Source organism: Neophocaena asiaeorientalis, unplaced genomic scaffold, assembly GCF_003031525.2.
Source record: "Neophocaena asiaeorientalis asiaeorientalis breed wild unplaced genomic scaffold, Neophocaena_asiaeorientalis_V1.1 scaffold168, whole genome shotgun sequence".
NCBI lineage: Eukaryota > Metazoa > Chordata > Mammalia > Artiodactyla > Phocoenidae > Neophocaena > Neophocaena asiaeorientalis.
Window position 1 is genome coordinate 233877 of NW_020175664.1, and position 17864 is coordinate 251740.

At 40.5% G+C, this 17864-nt stretch overlaps 1 pseudogene; it reads left to right on the top strand.

The window, feature by feature from the left end:
* LOC112390540 (zinc finger protein 677-like) lies at positions 1–16789 on the top strand (annotated as a pseudogene).
* Positions 16790–17864: the final 1075 nt, after the last annotated feature.

The following is a 17864-nucleotide window of genomic DNA, read 5'->3' on the forward strand; positions in this document are numbered from 1 at the left end:
GCTAAGGTCGCGTCGGCGTCTGTGAGTTTTCGTCTTTTTGAGTTTAAACCTGAGCGTCTCAGTCCACAGTCCTATACGCCTGGAGTTTTGGGGTTGCTACGGACGTTAACATTCCTGCACCCGTGCCTCTTACCTTCGGTAAGTTCTGGCGTCCCGGTGAGAGTTCCCGAAGACTGACCGCTTCGCTGCTGGGTTGGGGGTCCGCGTTCATTTTCGGTTAAAATATTTCCGAGGCCTTCCCCGCCCATGGATTTTGGGCCTTCGGGCCATTAGACCCGCCTGCCGCGTTGTTGTCCTGTAAAACCCTTCACTGACCACTCCTCCCGCCCCGCGCTGTTCAGCGTCATGGCAGATGGACTTTTGAGATAGATTCAAACACTTTGCGCGTCTCCCTTCATCCTCGTCCCTCTTGGCCCATAGAGGCCTGGCTTTCTCCCTGGCCCTGGGATTCAGCAGACCCCACCGCCTTCCTGGGAACCTCCCCCCGTCCCAAGGGATGTGATTTAGGACTGAAGAACTCGGGGTGCCCCAAGAGCAAGTCACCTCCCCCGCGCGGGGATCTGGTGCTTTGTGGAAGTGATGATTGCGAAGGGGAGACCAGGAAAGCGGCCGGACAAGGGAGTGAGGATGATCAGGAGAAAGAGAGACAGAGAGAGAATGAAGAGAAATAGAAAAGTGAGAGGGAGAATAAGATCAATGGGGCGGCGCATAAAGAAAAGGCAAAAATAGAGGATCTGGGAAGGACTTGAAGAGAGACAAAGTGAAAGGGAATAACTCGGCAAAGTAGCAAGAGGAGAAAAGAAAATAGAAACACAGAGGAAAGGGAGGAGCTCCAGCCACGAAGGTCAAGGCACTTCAGACAGAGTGGTTAGGAGAAAAACAGTTGTGGGAGCTGAGTGGAGGGACAGAACGAGGGCTTAGGGTTGGCAGAGTGAGAAACAGCGCTGAGAGAACCTAGCCAGCTAGGGATGCAGTGAGGCGGAGCAGGGGTGGTGTAATAGGAAAGAATGTAATGGAGAGCAGAGGGAACACAGAAATGCGGGGAGAAAAAGGCAGACATATCTAGAGATTGGGAACAGACTGGGGAGAAGGAGAAACTGAAGTTGAAATAGGTTTCAAGCCTTGTGCAAAACAAGTGTAAGGAAAGGAATAGAGAAAAGGGGAGAAAGAGCAGCGAGAGTGAGAGAGGAAACACAGAAAAGGAGAACGATGGAGAGAAACAAGGAAAGGGAGCCATAAACAGATTAACAGAAATACAGAGTAGAGTGAAAGAAGGGGAACCTGATTTTGCGTGACTGGTGACTTGATGGGATATAGCTAAGGTGTGATATATTTCCTTGTGGCTTTGTAATATATTTAGTTTAAAATTTGCTTAATTGTTTTAATTTTACAGATGAGAATGAGAGTTGCAAAACTCCTGTTTATAAGGCTTGTGCATTTTATAATTATTCGCCTCACAGTGTAGCTTCCATTTGCAGCCCTTTACTCTGACAACGAGGGGAGACTTGTCTGTGAGTTGTGCGTTGCCATCTTTGCTTGGAATGGTGTGAGGGAGGTGAGCCAGGACAAGAAATTACTGAATCCGTCACTACGTGGTGTTTTTTTAAGGGAATATTAAAACCGTTGCTTTTTCTTCTTTTAAATGGACATACATTTTTGCACCCCTCTTACATTTAATTCATTCTTTTAAAAAGCGTGTTGAGGTAAATTTTAGTATACCGAATTCCCCTTTCTCTGTAAATAATCATCAGCTTCTGAAATAAGCTTCGGTGACATGTGATAACCAGCTGTCATCATCCTATTCTAAATATTAGGTAGTCTCAATTAAAAAAAAAAATTTGACCCCAGAAGTCATTAGATTAAAAAAAAAAAGTCCCAAATTGTTTTCCCTTTTGAATATATTGTGTCTAGTTCAGATTATAAAGACTGCATTCTTTCTACCCTTTGTCATATGTTGAAACATTGTGTAGTACTTAGTAAATAATTTTAGACTGTTTCAATATATACTTGGTAAGGGTGTCTAGCATCTTAATGGTTAGAACTTAGTTTAGTGAGTTAGTCTAATATTCAGCAGCCTCTTTTGTCCCCTTTGTGTGATTTATTGAATTAGTGAGCTGTGAGCTACAAAGTAGATGTTCTGCTCAAGTCCCTGTTGTCCATTCTGTGAAAATAATGAGGTATGGGCTGGATCGACTTGAAACTTTGTTCTAACAGAGCCCATCTGTTCATGGTAAAGAAATTTGCACTGATCCTATTTCCATAGCTAACCCTCTTTAAAAGTTTCAGCACCAAAATCTGTGTTCATCATTTTATATTTCTTCAGTGTTTCACTGTGATTTTCTGCAAAAGAGGGAGTAAATGCTTGGGATCAATGTGATTAAAACCACAAAAGAGGGGCTTCCCTGGTGGCGCAGTGGTTGAGAGTCCGCCTGCCAATGCAGGGGACACGGGTTCGTGCCCCGGTCCGGGAAGATCCCGCATGCCGCGGTGTGGCTGGGCCCATGAGCCACGGCCGCTGAGCCTGCGCGTCCGGAGCCTGTACTCCGCGACAGGAAAGGCCAAAAACAGTGGGAGGCCCGCGTACCGCAAAAAAAAAAAAAAAAAACCACAAAAGAGGTGTCTTTTGCTCAGGTGTATTAAACATGATCCTGGAATTTTTCAAAGGGGAATAAGATGATAAGGACAAACTGCTCACTGTCTCTTCTAGGCCACCCTTTCAAAATTCAGTGACATGCAGTTCTCACTCAGCTCAGATGTTCTCAAGGTAACTTCCCTTCTGGGCCTCAGTGAACCTACCTACAACACAGAGGTGATGAACAAGATCAGGATTGCTGAATGACAGCGATCCCTAAAATGATTGACAATATTGTATGGATATCTATGTGGCATTTTTCTGCAAGAGGGTAACCATTGTAATTATAAGCTTAAAAGAGTGCCAGGCCAACAACGATGATGAAAACTACTAGGAAAGATACAGGGCTCAGAGACAGAGTCTGTCTCAGAATTCTGTCTCTGCATCAGAAGTAAATCTGAAGTTAGACCATTTCAGTACCTGGCATTAACCCCTCTGCTGGTTTCCCATTGCCTTTGGGACAAAATCCAGGCTCCTGAATGTGACACCAGAGAGCACAGGCAACAAAGGAAAAAATAGTTAAATGGGCCTCATCAAAATAAAAAAACTTTGTGCATCAAAGAACACTATCAACAGAGTGAAAAGGCGACCCACAGAATAAGAGGAAAATTCTGCAAATCATATATCTGATAAAGAATTATTATCTAGAGTACATAAAGAACTACCACTGAAAAACAAAGTTGAAAAAGAGGCAAAACACTTGAATAGACATTTCTCCAAAGAAAATATACAGATGGCCAATAAGCTCATGAAGAGATGCCCAATATCACCAATCGTAAGGGAAATGCAAATCAAAACCACAGTGAGATACTACTTTACACCCATTGGGATGGCTGTTATCAAAAGAAACTGAAAATAACAAGTGTTGGAGAGAATGTGGAGAATTGAAACCTTTGTGCATTGTTTACAAGGATAAAATGATATAGAAGCTGTGGAAAACAGTGGTAATTTCCTCAAAAAATTAAACATAGAATTACCGTGTGATCCAGCAATTGCACTTCTGGACATATACCCGCATCACAGGGACTCCACCAAAAAGATTGCTATGGCAGAAAGAAATCTCACCCTTTTTTATAGCCAAGCAGACACAACCCATTATGTACATGTTCTCAAGATAAACAGTGATTAGTCCTCAAGCAAGAGGACATGATGGCACCATTTGTCAAACATAGTTCATCAGCTTTTGCTTCCAGCTGTTGCTGGAACCCCATGCAATCAAGCTTTCCCATCTACCATCCCACTTTCCTTGTCAGAGGCTGTAATGTCCTCCCTGTTTCTAAACCAACCGGTTAATTCACAGTCTTTGTCTTGTCCTATCAGCAACTGTTGATCACTCCCTCTTCCGTTAAACACTTTTTTCTTTTTTTTCTCATGGCTTGCAGGACATCCCAGTATTTAAAGATAAACTTAAACTACCATTTTAAGTCTGGCCATCTGTTTCAATTTTCTTTTCTCCTTGTTCACTTTTCATTTTCTTCTCCTGGTTTTGCCTCAACCCCTGGTCGCTGATGGGGGCAGGGCCCCAAGCTCCATCTGGGACCTTTTCTCTGGCCGCACTCAGTGACTTTCCACATCATCCTATCTTATGGCTTTAGACACCCTGACATCTCCCAGTTCCGCATCTCCTTCTCAGACCTCAGCCCTGAACTCCAGACTCCTGTTGTCCAGCGGTACCCTTCACATCCCTGCTGGCGCGTCTCACAGGCATCTTCTTGCCACACCGTGCAGACATTAGCTCCTGGACCCTACAGCCCTGCACATTTCCGTTAAGAGCTGTGGCATACCTCCTGGGGCCAGTGTGACCATCTTGGCTGCTTTTCAAATATACAGGATATTACATTATTCATATGTGTTTTAACTTGAGATACAAAAGAATTAGATGTTAAGGTGGATGAGACAATACATAGTTTCCAAAATTCACTTGGGATGGGGTAGAAGAATGTCTGAAGACCACGGGTCTTGCTGATCTGCTTCCTGCAGTACTTGTGTGACATCATCTCCTGCTTGTTTCCTCCCTTCTCACTGAGATTGAGCCACACAGATGTCTCTGCTTTTCCCTGAGTCAGGGTCACCGCTGCCTCAGGGATTCCTAGAACTCTTTGACCCCTCAAATGCACGTGGTGAACCTCCTCCCCCAGATCTTTGTTCTGATAACACACCTGCCCCCATTCTCAGTGGGACCTTTTCTGAGTCTCTCATTTAACTTTACAGCCACACTCCTCCCCCCGCCCTAGCCTGTAATGCCTGCTCTGTGTGTTTCTCTCTGCTCCTTCCCCTTCCACTGTCCAGATACAGGGGCAGGGCCCGAGGAGAGAGCAGGGCCACAGAGTGGGAGGTGTGCTGGGGTTGACCCCTCTGAATGAAGCTCAACCCTGACTTTCCGTTAGATTGCCGAGCCATTTTCAGATACCTCTTTTGTGCCCAGTTCCCGTAGAGTTTTCTTCTAGGTCATGGCTGACTAAGTAGTCTCAGGTGATCGAATCTGTATCCAGCCCTGAGCACTAGGGCTCTGGCTCATCTGTTTCTGAGGACTGAGACCAGCCCTTAAACTAGAGGGGTGGAGGGGGTGCTGTCCTCTGCATGGCCTTCGGTCAGGACTGGGTCTCTGACCTGAAGGGGAGGGTCAGTCCTTCCTAGGTCCCCACTGCTGCAGCTTGTGTGTGGCTTAACCAGGAGGGGAGTGAGTTCTGAAGAAAGGGGTCAAAAACCTTACAGCAGAGGACCGTCTGTTCCACATGCTGAGGTCCTCCCTGTGTGTGGTTGTGGTACAGGAAGGGGGTGTGTCGATTCCAAGCATTAAACAGCATCTTTTGACACTCAGGATTGACATCTCAGGGCTCACCTTGCCTGAGAAAGAAGCCCTGAAGAGGAAGAAGAGGAAAGGACAAGGAGTCAGGAATGACTCTTTCTCAGGTAAAATCATATTCTTAGTTTACTGTTCAGTCCTCTCTGTCCTGAAATGCCATTTGGACTTGATAATCTCTCACTCTCAAGTATCCTGCCTGACAGGTTTGCTTGGACTCGCCCCTTGGCCTTCCTTCAATCTTCTCTCATCGCCACACAGATTCTCTTCTGTATTTTTACACACTCTATGTATTTATGGAGATCAAAGTTAAGTTTTCTGATGTATTTTTTCTCAATTTTTGCAGTGTTTTTTAATAACCAGGCTACTATAGAATAATGTTGACAATCTTAATTAAATTTAGTACAATTTAGACATGTTCATTGTACCAAAAATGCTGAAATACACAAGTAAAAAATAAAAGAAAATGAAGGTGTATTTTTAAAATGTCATTTTAGACACTACCGCTTTTATCTCAGTTAACTTTGGTGTGTATGTTTATAGCGCACCCACTTGTGTATGTGAGCAGGAACCCATGGTGTGTATAAACAACACCATCGTTTCATAAATAAGTCTTATATTTATTTTAACTTTGAAAGTGTGTCTTACATGCTTTCCACGTCCTTAAGTTTTCTCCTACCGTGCCATGTTAATGAGTTAAGAGCAGTAAGGACAGTGCTCATTGTATGTACGCATGTGTGTGTACGTGTATATGTATTGACCTTTCAGCCAGTTCCGTGTTTTCAGCCTTGAACTTGTTTCAGGTTTTCTCAGTTAGGAAACAACTGTGTCATCGTACTTTTAATGTCATATCTGATACTTAAATGTATGATGCTGTAGGTTCTGTTCTAAAGCTGGACCACCTGGTTCAGGTGATGGCTGCCATTTATTAGCTGTTGAATAACAGAGTTGGGTCCTCTGTAAGGTGGGAATAAATCGGATGCTATGTTGTTATATGAGTTAATACTTATAAAACATTTGGAGTAACGCTTACTGTATGGTAACTTTTGGTTGTTACTGTAATTATCATTATCCCATTTTTTCAGTTCTCACCTTTCTTTAAAGCTACTGTGGACTTTGTCATCCCTAAAGACATTACTGTACCTCATCTGGAAGTTAGTTATCATTTGGAGTATAATGTCTGGAACCTGTGTATAGACGACCCTTTGTTGAATTTTTTTCATTTGTGTATATATATATATATATATTTTGCATGCAATTTTAAATTCCTCAGTAATTTAGTAGATTTGATATCCTCTGATAGAAAAGTGTAATAAAGCAAAATTAGGGATATATTGTTCAAGATTCTCTTTGTGGCACTATCAGGACACTCACTTCTATCTAATTGATGCTGGCACCTCTCTCCACTTCCCATTTTCTGTGAAGATAAGTACTGTCCTGATGGCCTCTTGGTGAAATGTGTTTTCATTTCAGGCACTGTTGACATTCAGGGATGTGGCCATAGAATTCTCTCAGGAGGAGTGGGAATGCCTGGACCCTGCTCAGAGGGCCTTGTACAGGGACGTGATGTTGGAGAACTACAGGAACCTGGTCTCCCTGGGTGAGGATAGTTTCCCTCCAGAAATTGGGATCTGCCCTCGGGTGTCTTTGCATTTATCTTGAGTCTCTTGGGAACCCCTGCCTTGTTCACTTACGGTTGAAGCCACGTTGATTCAGAAATGAGGGGCTTTATAATGAGTGTCTGGAATTTAAACCTCCTCTTTCTTCAGCTGATCTGTCCACGACATGCTAGGTGGTGGTGGTTCTGGAAGTTGAGTAAGCACAAAATCTTATGGCGAAATTTTAAGCTATCTGCCCGCTTTTACTTCTGTACTATTGGTTTAGTAGTTCTTGGAAGAAAGCTACATATCTGTATATTTAAAATATCCTTTAAGCATTTGGAAGAAGACCGTCATTGAACAAATTTGTGAAATACTATTCTATCCCATCTGTATTGTCCTTTTCAGCTGGGCAAAGGGCTGGAATTATATTACGGAAAAGGCACAGCACATCATTCACCTTTTTTCATGTAAGCAGGAGTCTGTCTTTCTGAGGTGAATATTATTTTCATCTTGGAGCAGGGGAGAGAGCCCTGGCCTCTGAAGAGTGAGGTGAAAATAGAGAGAGAAAAAAAAAAATCAGGTGGGCGGGAATGTATCAACGATACGAACATACGGAAGAACTCAGACGGCAAAGAGGCGGCTACTTCATCAAATGTTTTTTAGGAAATTCTTCCTAAATGTGAGAGGTCTTTGGGAAGACAGAAGTTTATTGCTGTGAGCTCTCGAAGGAAATTGTACTTCCCCTCCTCTTATTCATGTGTCTTAAAAGTTTCCTCCCGTCCCAGTGGTATTCCATCTCATTGCAAAGACAAAGGCAAAGTCTTTATCCTGACTCACAACTTTCCGTTACCTGCCGTCTGTGACTGTTTCTGTATTTGGACTTTGGGGGACCAGCCTCTCATTCTAGACTTAGTTCTCAGTCCACACACATCAAGCTGAGGTCTCCCTTGTCCCGGCTCCTCTCCTTCTCTAGCTTCCATCCCCATTTCACATACGTGAGAGATCTTCTTTTGGGGATGGGGGACACGGGCTGCTCATCCACTGCATCTGGGGCCCCAGGCGAGTACAGGGGCCTGTCTCAAGCCCTCTGTGCCCCTTCAGGTGCCTCAGACGTTTCTTCGTTTCTGCTTTTGCCTTTAGGAGCATGTATCATGGGACTAGCATGAATCTTTTGAGATTGTTCCTCAGCAGTATTGTAAAGACAGTGGGCAGAGAGAACCTTTCTTTGATCCCCAGTCCTTCGGGGGGGGGCATATCTCAGGCACATTTTGGGGGTTGTAGGCAGACCCCAGGGCCCATTTCAACATCCCACAAAATCTGAATCCCTTGCTTTACTCTCGTATCTTTTATTTTTCTCTCTCTTGCAGTGCCTACTTAGTATGCAAATGTGGAAAAACTTGGGCTGTACCTGATTTCCATGTTTTTTTGAGTGTGTGTGATTTTGCCTCTGAAACTTGCTTCTGAAATACACCTACTTGGTGTCTGAAATGTTATTCTCTGTTTTCTGCTGTGATAACCCACCCTTTAGGTGCTGGAGAAGCTCTAGTGAACTCTCCCACGAGGAGTTTCACTGGGTAAAATTCTGAGTGGAGAATGCTTTGATTTAGATGTTACAGTATCATCCTGCTTCATGGGCAAGTGCCCTCTGAAGTAACTGAGTAGAGTGGTCAGCATGTTCCAGGATGCTGAGATAGAAAGTATCATGAGAGCCTGACACAAATGGTTCCAGTTGTCCTCCTGGGTTTTGTGGACCATCACAAAAGTGTCTCTGAAGGGCAGTGTGGCAATGTTGATTAAGTACACTAACGATCATCCTGTTTGATTTGGGGTTGTCTCAGGTACAGGGATTTATTCTAGGGAGAAAATTGCAAGTTCATAACCACATATCAGTGAGACCGTTGGCCAAACTGTTGTTCTTGCAACAGTGTTCATTGCATGTGTATGCCATTGTTTATTGTTCAAAAAAGTATGATTAGCATTCATTCCCTGCTAGGCAGTTTCTCAGCATTTTCCTCTGTCCCCAGTCCCTGGCAACTGCCAGCCTGCATTCTGTCTCTGTGGATTTATCTATTCTGTGTATATCATATCTTTTGCAATATTGTCTTGACTGTTCAGGGCCCTTTGCGGTTCCGTATGAATTTCATCATCTTTTCCATTTTTCCAGGAAATGTTCTTGGAATTTTGATAGTGTTTACATAGAATCTATAGACCATATTGGTAAATATTATCATAAATATGGAGTGTCTTCCCATTTATTTAGGTCTTCTTTAATTTCTATCAACAATGTTTTTTTTAATTTTTATTGGAGTATAGTTGACTTACAGTGTTGTGTTAGTTTCAGATGTACAGCAGAGTGAATCTGTTACACATATACAGATATCCACTCTTTTTTAGATTCTATTCCCATATAGGCCATTACAGAGTATTGAGTAGAGTTCCCTGTGCTATACAGTAGGTCCTTAATAGTTATCTATATCAGCAATGTTTTGTAGTTTTCAGTCTATATGTCTTTCATCTCCTTGCTTAAATTCATTCCTAGGTAGTTTATTCTTTGGATATTATTGTAAGTGGAATTATTTTTAAAATTTTTTTTCAAATTGTTCATTGTTGATGTATAGAAACAGCTGATTTTCATATGTAGATACTGTATCCCGCAACTTGGCTGACATCGTTTCTAAGACTAGTAGGTCTTGTTTGTGTGTGTGTGCGTATTTTATGGAATTTTCGTGATACAGGATTGTGTCATCTCATGGAGATAATTTTCCTTTTTATTCTCCAATTTATATACTTTTAATTTCTTTTTCTTGCCTAATTGCTCTGGGTAGACCTTCCAGTACAACACTGAATAGCTGGATAGCAGTGGTGAAAGTGGGCATCATGTCTTATTTCTTATTTTAGGTGGAAAGCTTTTATTATTTCATCATTGACTGTGTATGATATTAGCTGTGAGTTTTTCATAAATGATCTTTATCAGGTTGAGGAAGTTCACTTTCTGTATGCTGGCTGTTTTCATCATGACGGTTTCTGGATTTTTTTCAAATATCTATTCTGTATACAATGAGATGATTATGGAGGTTCCCCCCCCTTCCTACTATTGATGTGGGCTATTATATTGATAGATTTCCATATGTTGAACCAACTACCCTTGAATTCTTGGAACAAGGCTGCCTTTTTTATGATATATAATCTTAATATGCTATGTATTCAGTTGGCTAGTATTTTGTTGAGGATTTTTCATCTATATTCATAAAATATGTTGGTCTGTACTATCTTTTCTTGAGCTGTTTTTGTCTGGCTTTGGTATCAGAATAATGCTGGCCTCATAGAATGAATTAAGAAATGTTCTCTCTTTTCAGACTTGTGGTTGCCAAGGGGGAGGAGAGGTAGGGGAGGGATGGATTGGGAGTTTGGGATTAGCAGATGCAAACTATTATATATAGAATGGATAAACAACAAGGTCCTCCTGTATAGCACAGGGCACTATATTCAATATCCTGTAATTAACCATAATGGAAAAGGAAAAAAAAAGTGTTCTCTCTTTTATTTATTATAGGGCAGGTCTAGTCGTAAGAAAATCCATCAATTTTGGTTTATCTTGGAAGTCATAATTTCTCCCTCATTTTTAAAAGACAGTTTTTCTAGAGATAGAATTGGCTGACAGTTTTTTTTCCTCTGTCAACACTTCAAATACGTCATCCACTGTTTCTGGACTCCATGGTTTTGGCAAGAAATCAGCTTTTAATCTTACTGAGTATCTTTTGTATATGACAAATACCTACCTTCTCCCTTGCTGCATTTCAGATTCTCTCTTTCCCTCTGTCTTTTAACAGATTGATTATAATTTGTTATCGTGTGATTCTCTTTGAGTTTTCCTACATGCGGTTCATTCAGTTTTTAGATTTGCAGGTTCATGTCTTTACTCACATTTAAGAAATTTTTGACCATATTCTGATATTCCTTCTGCCTTCTTTCTCATTCTCTTTGGGACTCCCATTATTCGTATGTTCGTCCACTGATGGTATCTACAGGTCTCCGAGGCTCTGTTCATTTATATTCAGTCTTTCTTTATTTCTGCTCCTTAGACTAGCTAATTCTGACGGATCTACCTATAAGTTTGCTGATACTCCCTTTTGCCTAATCAAATCTGGTGCTGAACCTCTCTAGGAAATTTTTCATTTTGATAAATTTACCTTTCAGCCCCAGAATTTCTGTTTAGTTTCTTTTTATAATCTCTATCATTTTATTGATATTCTCTATTTGTTTAAACACTGTTTTCCTTACTTTCATTAATTCTGTGTCCATCATTCCCTTTAGCTTAATTAGTTGATTTTAAGTGTTTGTTGTTTAAGTCCAAAGTTTAGGCTCCATTATGGACAATTTATGCTATTTATTTATTCATTTTTCTGTATGGGTTATATTGGTACTTTATTGTTACTTTGCCTGCTTTGTAACCTTTTGTTTAACAAATGGGATATTTTGAGTATGTTGAAACCTTGGAAATCATAATCCACTCCTCCCCCCATGCTCACCCCCCTGGATTTTGTTGTTGTTTCTTGTGACTGCTGTTGTGTCTTTATTTCTCTCAACTAATTTTGTGTGATGTGTTTTCATTGCTGTGTGGCCACTGAAGTCTTTGTTGACTTATTGGTCAATTAGTGATTTGACAGATTTCCTTAAACACCTGGAACCAAAACCAAAACAAAACCACCTTATATTCTTTGTAGATGAGCTCTTTCTGTTGGAGAGTTCCTTAAACACTCAGGCAAGGAGTTTAACTCTGCCTTAGCATTCACTTCTTGCAGAAAATCTGATGTTCAGCTGGACATAAGGGCTTAGGAGCTTCTCAGGTCTTTTCTTATATTGCCAGTCCTAGGCATGCCCAAATCTATCTAGATTCCCTGGAATATGTGGGAGATTTTCAAAGTCCTTAATTCCCAGTACAACTCACTCCCCACTTTTTTCTCAGGGTTTTCGATTTGTCCATTGTTTGCCCAAGTTGTTATCCCTTGCCCTAGGTGGCAGTGGCTAGTATATTTACCTTTAAATGTTTTTGACCAAGCCCTCGGGTTAGCAGTTCCACCTAGGTATAGTTTTGCAAGTACTTTGAGCCAGTCCTTTAGGTATCCATCAGGCAGATCAAAACAAGAAAAACAAAACCAAAAAACCAAAACCCAACCAGTTGAAATTCTTTATAAGGTCTGTTCTGTCACCTCTGGTTCTGGAAACCTGTACCAGCCTGTGGGCTCTCATCTTCAAGGCCACTGTCTAGCTGAGGAACAGGGATGGGTCAAGGTAAATAAAAACAGCTGCCTTTTTCTTGGTTAAGAGTGTTCCTGGTAGCTGGAATCCTTTGATTAATTTCCAGAGTTCTTATAAAGTTGATTCTGACAGTTTTTGTGAGTTCATTTCTTGTTTTGTACAGAGAAGTACATTTGGCGTTCCCTGCTTTGTCAGTTTTGTTGTCACATTTCCCCATTAATTTCTGTAATATTACATATTTACCTGGACCTTTTATTTCAAAATCAGTGATTTTTAACATATTTTCCAGTTCTCATATTGTGTGCTTCTTCTGAAATACGTTCTTTCTTTTAGTCTTATAGGTGAATTCTTTAGAATTCCACATACACTGTGTGTGTGTATTTAACAAATGTAAATGCTTATTATTTATGATTTATGGCTGGATTTGTCTCACATTACTAAAATGTTTGTTACTGTTTATTTTGATTAACAGATAATTAATATTTAGCATATGTTATGTAATATAAGCACAGTGAACTAATCGTTACGTTGCAGTATGCCTGTTTTTCATGGGTATAGTTGTATAACAAGCATTCAAAATAATGTTTTGCTGTTCTTACAGTGTTGTTTTAGTGTTGTATACAAGTATTCAGTAGTGTTTTTTCAATATTAATTTTCTTAAGAAACTTTTCCTCCCTCCCTTCCTCCCTTCCTTCCTCCCTTCCTTCCTCCCTCCCTCCCTTCCTTCCTTCCTTCCTTCCTTCCTCCCTTCCTCCCTCCCTCCCCCCCTTCCTCCCGCCATGCAACATGTGGGATCTTAGTTCCCCTACCAGGGATTGAACCTGTGCCCCCTGCATTGGGAGCGTGGAGTCTTAACCACTGGACCCCAGTGATTATTTTTAATATCTTTTATTTATCAAATGTTAGACAGTTATATGCCTCCCATGAGTTGGTGTGTGCTTTGGGGTGCCTGTGGGGAAATTCCTTTTCTTTCAAGGTTATTGTAACTTTTGATAACAGAGCATTTGAAAATAGGCTTTCCTGAAAATAATTTGAATTGCGTGTAATCACCCTTTCTTTTTAGAGGAATCTTATTCATTTGTGTTCCTAAACATTTGCAGACCATGGTTGTAAAGCTTGATAAGTCTGTTAATTGTGAGTTTTACCTTTGGTGTAATATTATATTTTTCAGCATAAAATATCTATCTTCCAATCTGGTTAAAAGGAAGCCTTATATCTTACAGATATGTCTACCAGATGTGTGATCAAAGAATTATCACCAAAACAGGACATTAATAATGGAGACTTATTTCAGACATTGGCTTTTGAAAGACTTGTAAGTCATGATTTTGATTTCAGTGAAGTCCAGCAAAATATGCACAAGTTTGCGAATCAGAGGGAATATGAAGAAAAAAGTTACAAAGGAGTGACTACAACCCCTTGCAAAAATCTCACTGGTAGTAGAGATCAACAACATCATAAATCCTGGAATAATTTTCCTTTAAAGCAGAATGTTTCTGTAAGAAGTATGTCTCAATATTACAAGTATTACAAGTCATATATGAGGAATAAGGAACTAAAAAGTAACGTAGGCTCTTCAGGAAACAAGTTTTTGAAATGTTTGGAAAATAGGCTTGGATTAAGCCTTCATTCACATTTGGCTGAACTGCAGATTTTTCAAGCCGAGGAGAAAATTTACGAATGTAATCACATTGAGAAGTCTATCAAAAACTGTTCCTCAGCTTCACCACTTCAAATAAGTCCTTCTAGTGTCAAAACCAACATCTGTAATAAAAGTGGGAAGGTTTTAACACATCCTTCATTGCCTATACAACACCAGAAAACACATATTAGAGAAAAGCCCTACAAATGTAATGACTGTGGGAAGGCTTTTAGCCATTGCTCAGTCCTAGCTAATCATCAAAGAATTCATTCTGAACAGAGACCTTACAAATGTAGTGAGTGTGGCAAAACCTTTAACAGACTCTCAAACCTCACAAGGCATCAGAGAATTCATACTGGGGAGAAACCATATAAATGTAACGTATGTGGTAAGGACTTCATGATACGTTCACACCTTTGGGGTCATGAGCGAATTCATACTGGAGAGAAACCTTACAGATGTCATGAGTGTGGCAAAGCGTTTTCTGAGCATTCAAATCTTGCTCAACATAAGAGAATCCATACTGGAGAGAAACCTTATACATGTAATGAGTGTGGGAAGGATTTCACCACACGTTCACACCTTTGGGGCCATGAGAGAATCCATACTGGAGAGAAACCTTACAAATGTCATGAGTGTGGCAAAGCCTTCACTGGGAGCTCAAACCTTACTCAACATAAGAAAGTTCATACTGGAGAGAAACCATATAAATGTCATGTATGTGGCAAGGCCTTCAGTCAGAATTCAAGCCTTACAGTTCATCAGAGAATTCATAGTGGGGAGAAACCTTACAAGTGTCACGAGTGTGGCAGAGCCTTTAAGCAGTACTCAAGTCTCACCAGACACCAGAATATACATGGAGTGAAGATACAGATGTAAAGTGTGTGGTAAGGCTTTTATTAAATGTTCATATGTTTGGAGTGATGAGAGAATTTATACTGGAAAGAAACCTTACAGGAGAATATATTAAGGCCTTCAAGAAATGACCTGGCCTCAGGACCACCAAAGATTTCATGATGGAGAAAACCCTTACAAATATAATGAGTGAGGTGAATTGTTTAAGCAGGTTTCAGAATGTACCGTGCATCAGGGAATTATTAGTAGGGAGAACTAAGTCTAGTCCTTCTTGAAGATTAGTCAAATCATGTTACACTCTGCAGAGTAATTAAAAGTTAAAATCATTTAAAATTCATGAGATGGTGGCAGGGGGGGTCAAAGGATCAAGGATGTTTGAAAAGGCCCACTTACCAAGTTATGAAATGTTTTTATTCTTAGATTTCTTGATAAGGCTCCATTTTTAGTGACTTTTAATCTGAGGTTCAGAATCTGTTAATGATGTCATATCTTCATCACAGACCTCTCATGTGCTGCCCTGATGAAACACACCTGTAAAGGAACTTTACACCTGTAAAGGAACTTTTTAAAAATTTCGGTCCTAATGTAAAAAGTGATTTGTTTTAAATTTTCTTTCCTTTATTTTTGGTTTTTGTTTTTAATTTTCAATTGCACTTGTTCATTTGTGGTATATATACATTAACCTTGTATCCTGCAGCCCTACTGTAGTGTTTTATTGTACCACACTTTAGGGTATTATTGTATTGTAGGGTATTTATTGTATTGTAGTGTTTTATGTACCACACTTTAGGGTATCATGCAATTGTTCAATTCCAGTGATAGGTGCCACCCTGTTTTGTTCATGGCGTAAAGAGCCTCTCTGTTACCATACTAATGTTGACACAGTCTTACAGTCATTAAATCCGAATTGGTCGTGGGCCAGGTTCCTGTTATTCTGTGTTGCAGTCAGAGCATCTGCATTTTATTAAGATCTCAAAAGCTTGATGCATAATTGGTATTGGCATATAGAAAAATCTTTACTCAAATGGAAACTTGTCACGGCCAAAACTACAAAATAACATACCACTAATCTAAAACATGCTGACAAGTTACGAAAACAACTAAATATAGGTCTAGATTATTGGAAGAACGTAGCTAAACTTCTTCTTCAGTATATCATGATGGTTAAATACTATACTTTGTTACCGTCTCCGCGAAGTTGAAGTCCCCGTATCTGCTGCTCACCAGTGTGTGAATTTATTGAAATCACTGAACTCCCTGTGCTTAAGTTTTCTTCCTCTTTAGAATAAAAATAGTAGTAGTTTCCATCTCCAAGATTTGTGAAGAATGAAGATGTCACTGAGCTTCCTAGCCGTGATTCTTACATGGTAAAGGTTTTTCAGAGTTACATGTTCAACTCTTAGAAGGCTCTTAATGGAAGTAAAACTTAAGTAAATATTTCTCAGTGAGAACTAATGGTAAGTGGAGAATATTGAATTTCAATTGAAATCATAAATATAACCATTGCTTCAGGTTCTCCTGCAGCATCCCCCAGAAGAAATATGTCAGTCATTGGGAGCTAACAGATCCTCCAGGTTTTCTTGGCAATAGAAATGGTCTTCTTATCAAAGACTATGAGTAGAATCCTGGAGAATTTCTCTCTTCTTTACCGTTATATCTTACTTTCCTTCTCTAGGTGAAGGTTAGGGTCCACAGATTTGATGGTCAGGTTGCCTGTAGCCAACTCCCTCGTCTTCACCTTTACAGGAATCTCCAGGACAGTGATGGCTTTTGGGCAGAAACATTGTCTCAGCGATTTTGGTTGCAAATTTGTTTACTGTGTCCACAGAGTGATACTGTACTATATTCGTGTAAGATGTAACTATCGGAGGAAACTAGGTGAATGCCTCTACTATCTTTGTACCTTCATGTACATCTGTGATTATTTCAAAATAAAAAGTTAAAGGGAATGTGGTTTGCTGTGGCTTTTACAAAATTCAAATCCAGCTGTTTGTTGATATGAGAATAAAGGATATGATAAATGAGTCTAACAATAATTCTTAAAACTGTCTACTCATCACCTCTTACTGTTTCATGAGTATTGTAAATGTGGATGTGCCTACATCCCACATGATACAGATCTACTCTACTTCCAAGAACTCCTGAATCAGAAGCACAAGGGTAGAACTAGAGAATTCGGTATTTAATGTGTTTGCTGTATTATGGATTGGTGGATACTTCGTTTTGGAACCACCACCAGTCCTGCATGAAGTGAGCAGACCTTCTGAAGAAAGAGGAAGACCAGTCTAGAAGCACCACTGTGATTCTTTTCATTTCTGAATGAACAGAGCTTCAATCTTGTCCTTAAAAACAGGGATCAGAAGCTTGGTTGTTCAAGGCAGGGCTTCTCAAGAGCCTGACCGTGGAGAAAGATGCGCAAGCACAGGTCTTACCTTTTGGATGGAATGTGTCTTCTAATACGGTTCTCTAATGCCGTACGTCTCTGCACAAAAACTCTGAGTGGGGTCCAGACATTCCTAGTGCTTTTAAGAGAATTTTATGGGCATACTGGTGAATGTCATAGTTCCTGAAATAAAACACACACACTTCCAGTAGTGACAGTTGGGGAGATTCTTTTAATTTTATACAGCATGAGACAAGAATAGGAGTATAAAGATAGTTCCGGTGTAGTATGAGGATTACTAGTTGAGTTTTGTGGCAGAACTTCTGGGTCCTGACAAGTTGTTTAACCTTTGTGGGTCTCAGATGGCTCCTTTGACGTGGCACCTGCCCTGCTAATCTCAGTCGAGAAGTGTGAGGCTCACGGGGACCTTCCTGTGCAATCATTTGGTAAACAGAAGGCACTATGCTTGTGTGAGCCTTCCCATTATAGGGCATGTAACTGTATTCTAATTCACGGGATTCTCAATTTAAGAGCAATTTATGCTCTTGTAAGAGCATACCACCTCCAAAGCCATTCTCTCAGCCTTCGTGTGAGTCTCTTTGGGTTCATCTTGCTTGGGACTCTCTGTGGTTCTTGTACCTGGATATCTGTTTCTTTCTTCAGGGTCAGGAATTTTTCAGCCATAATCT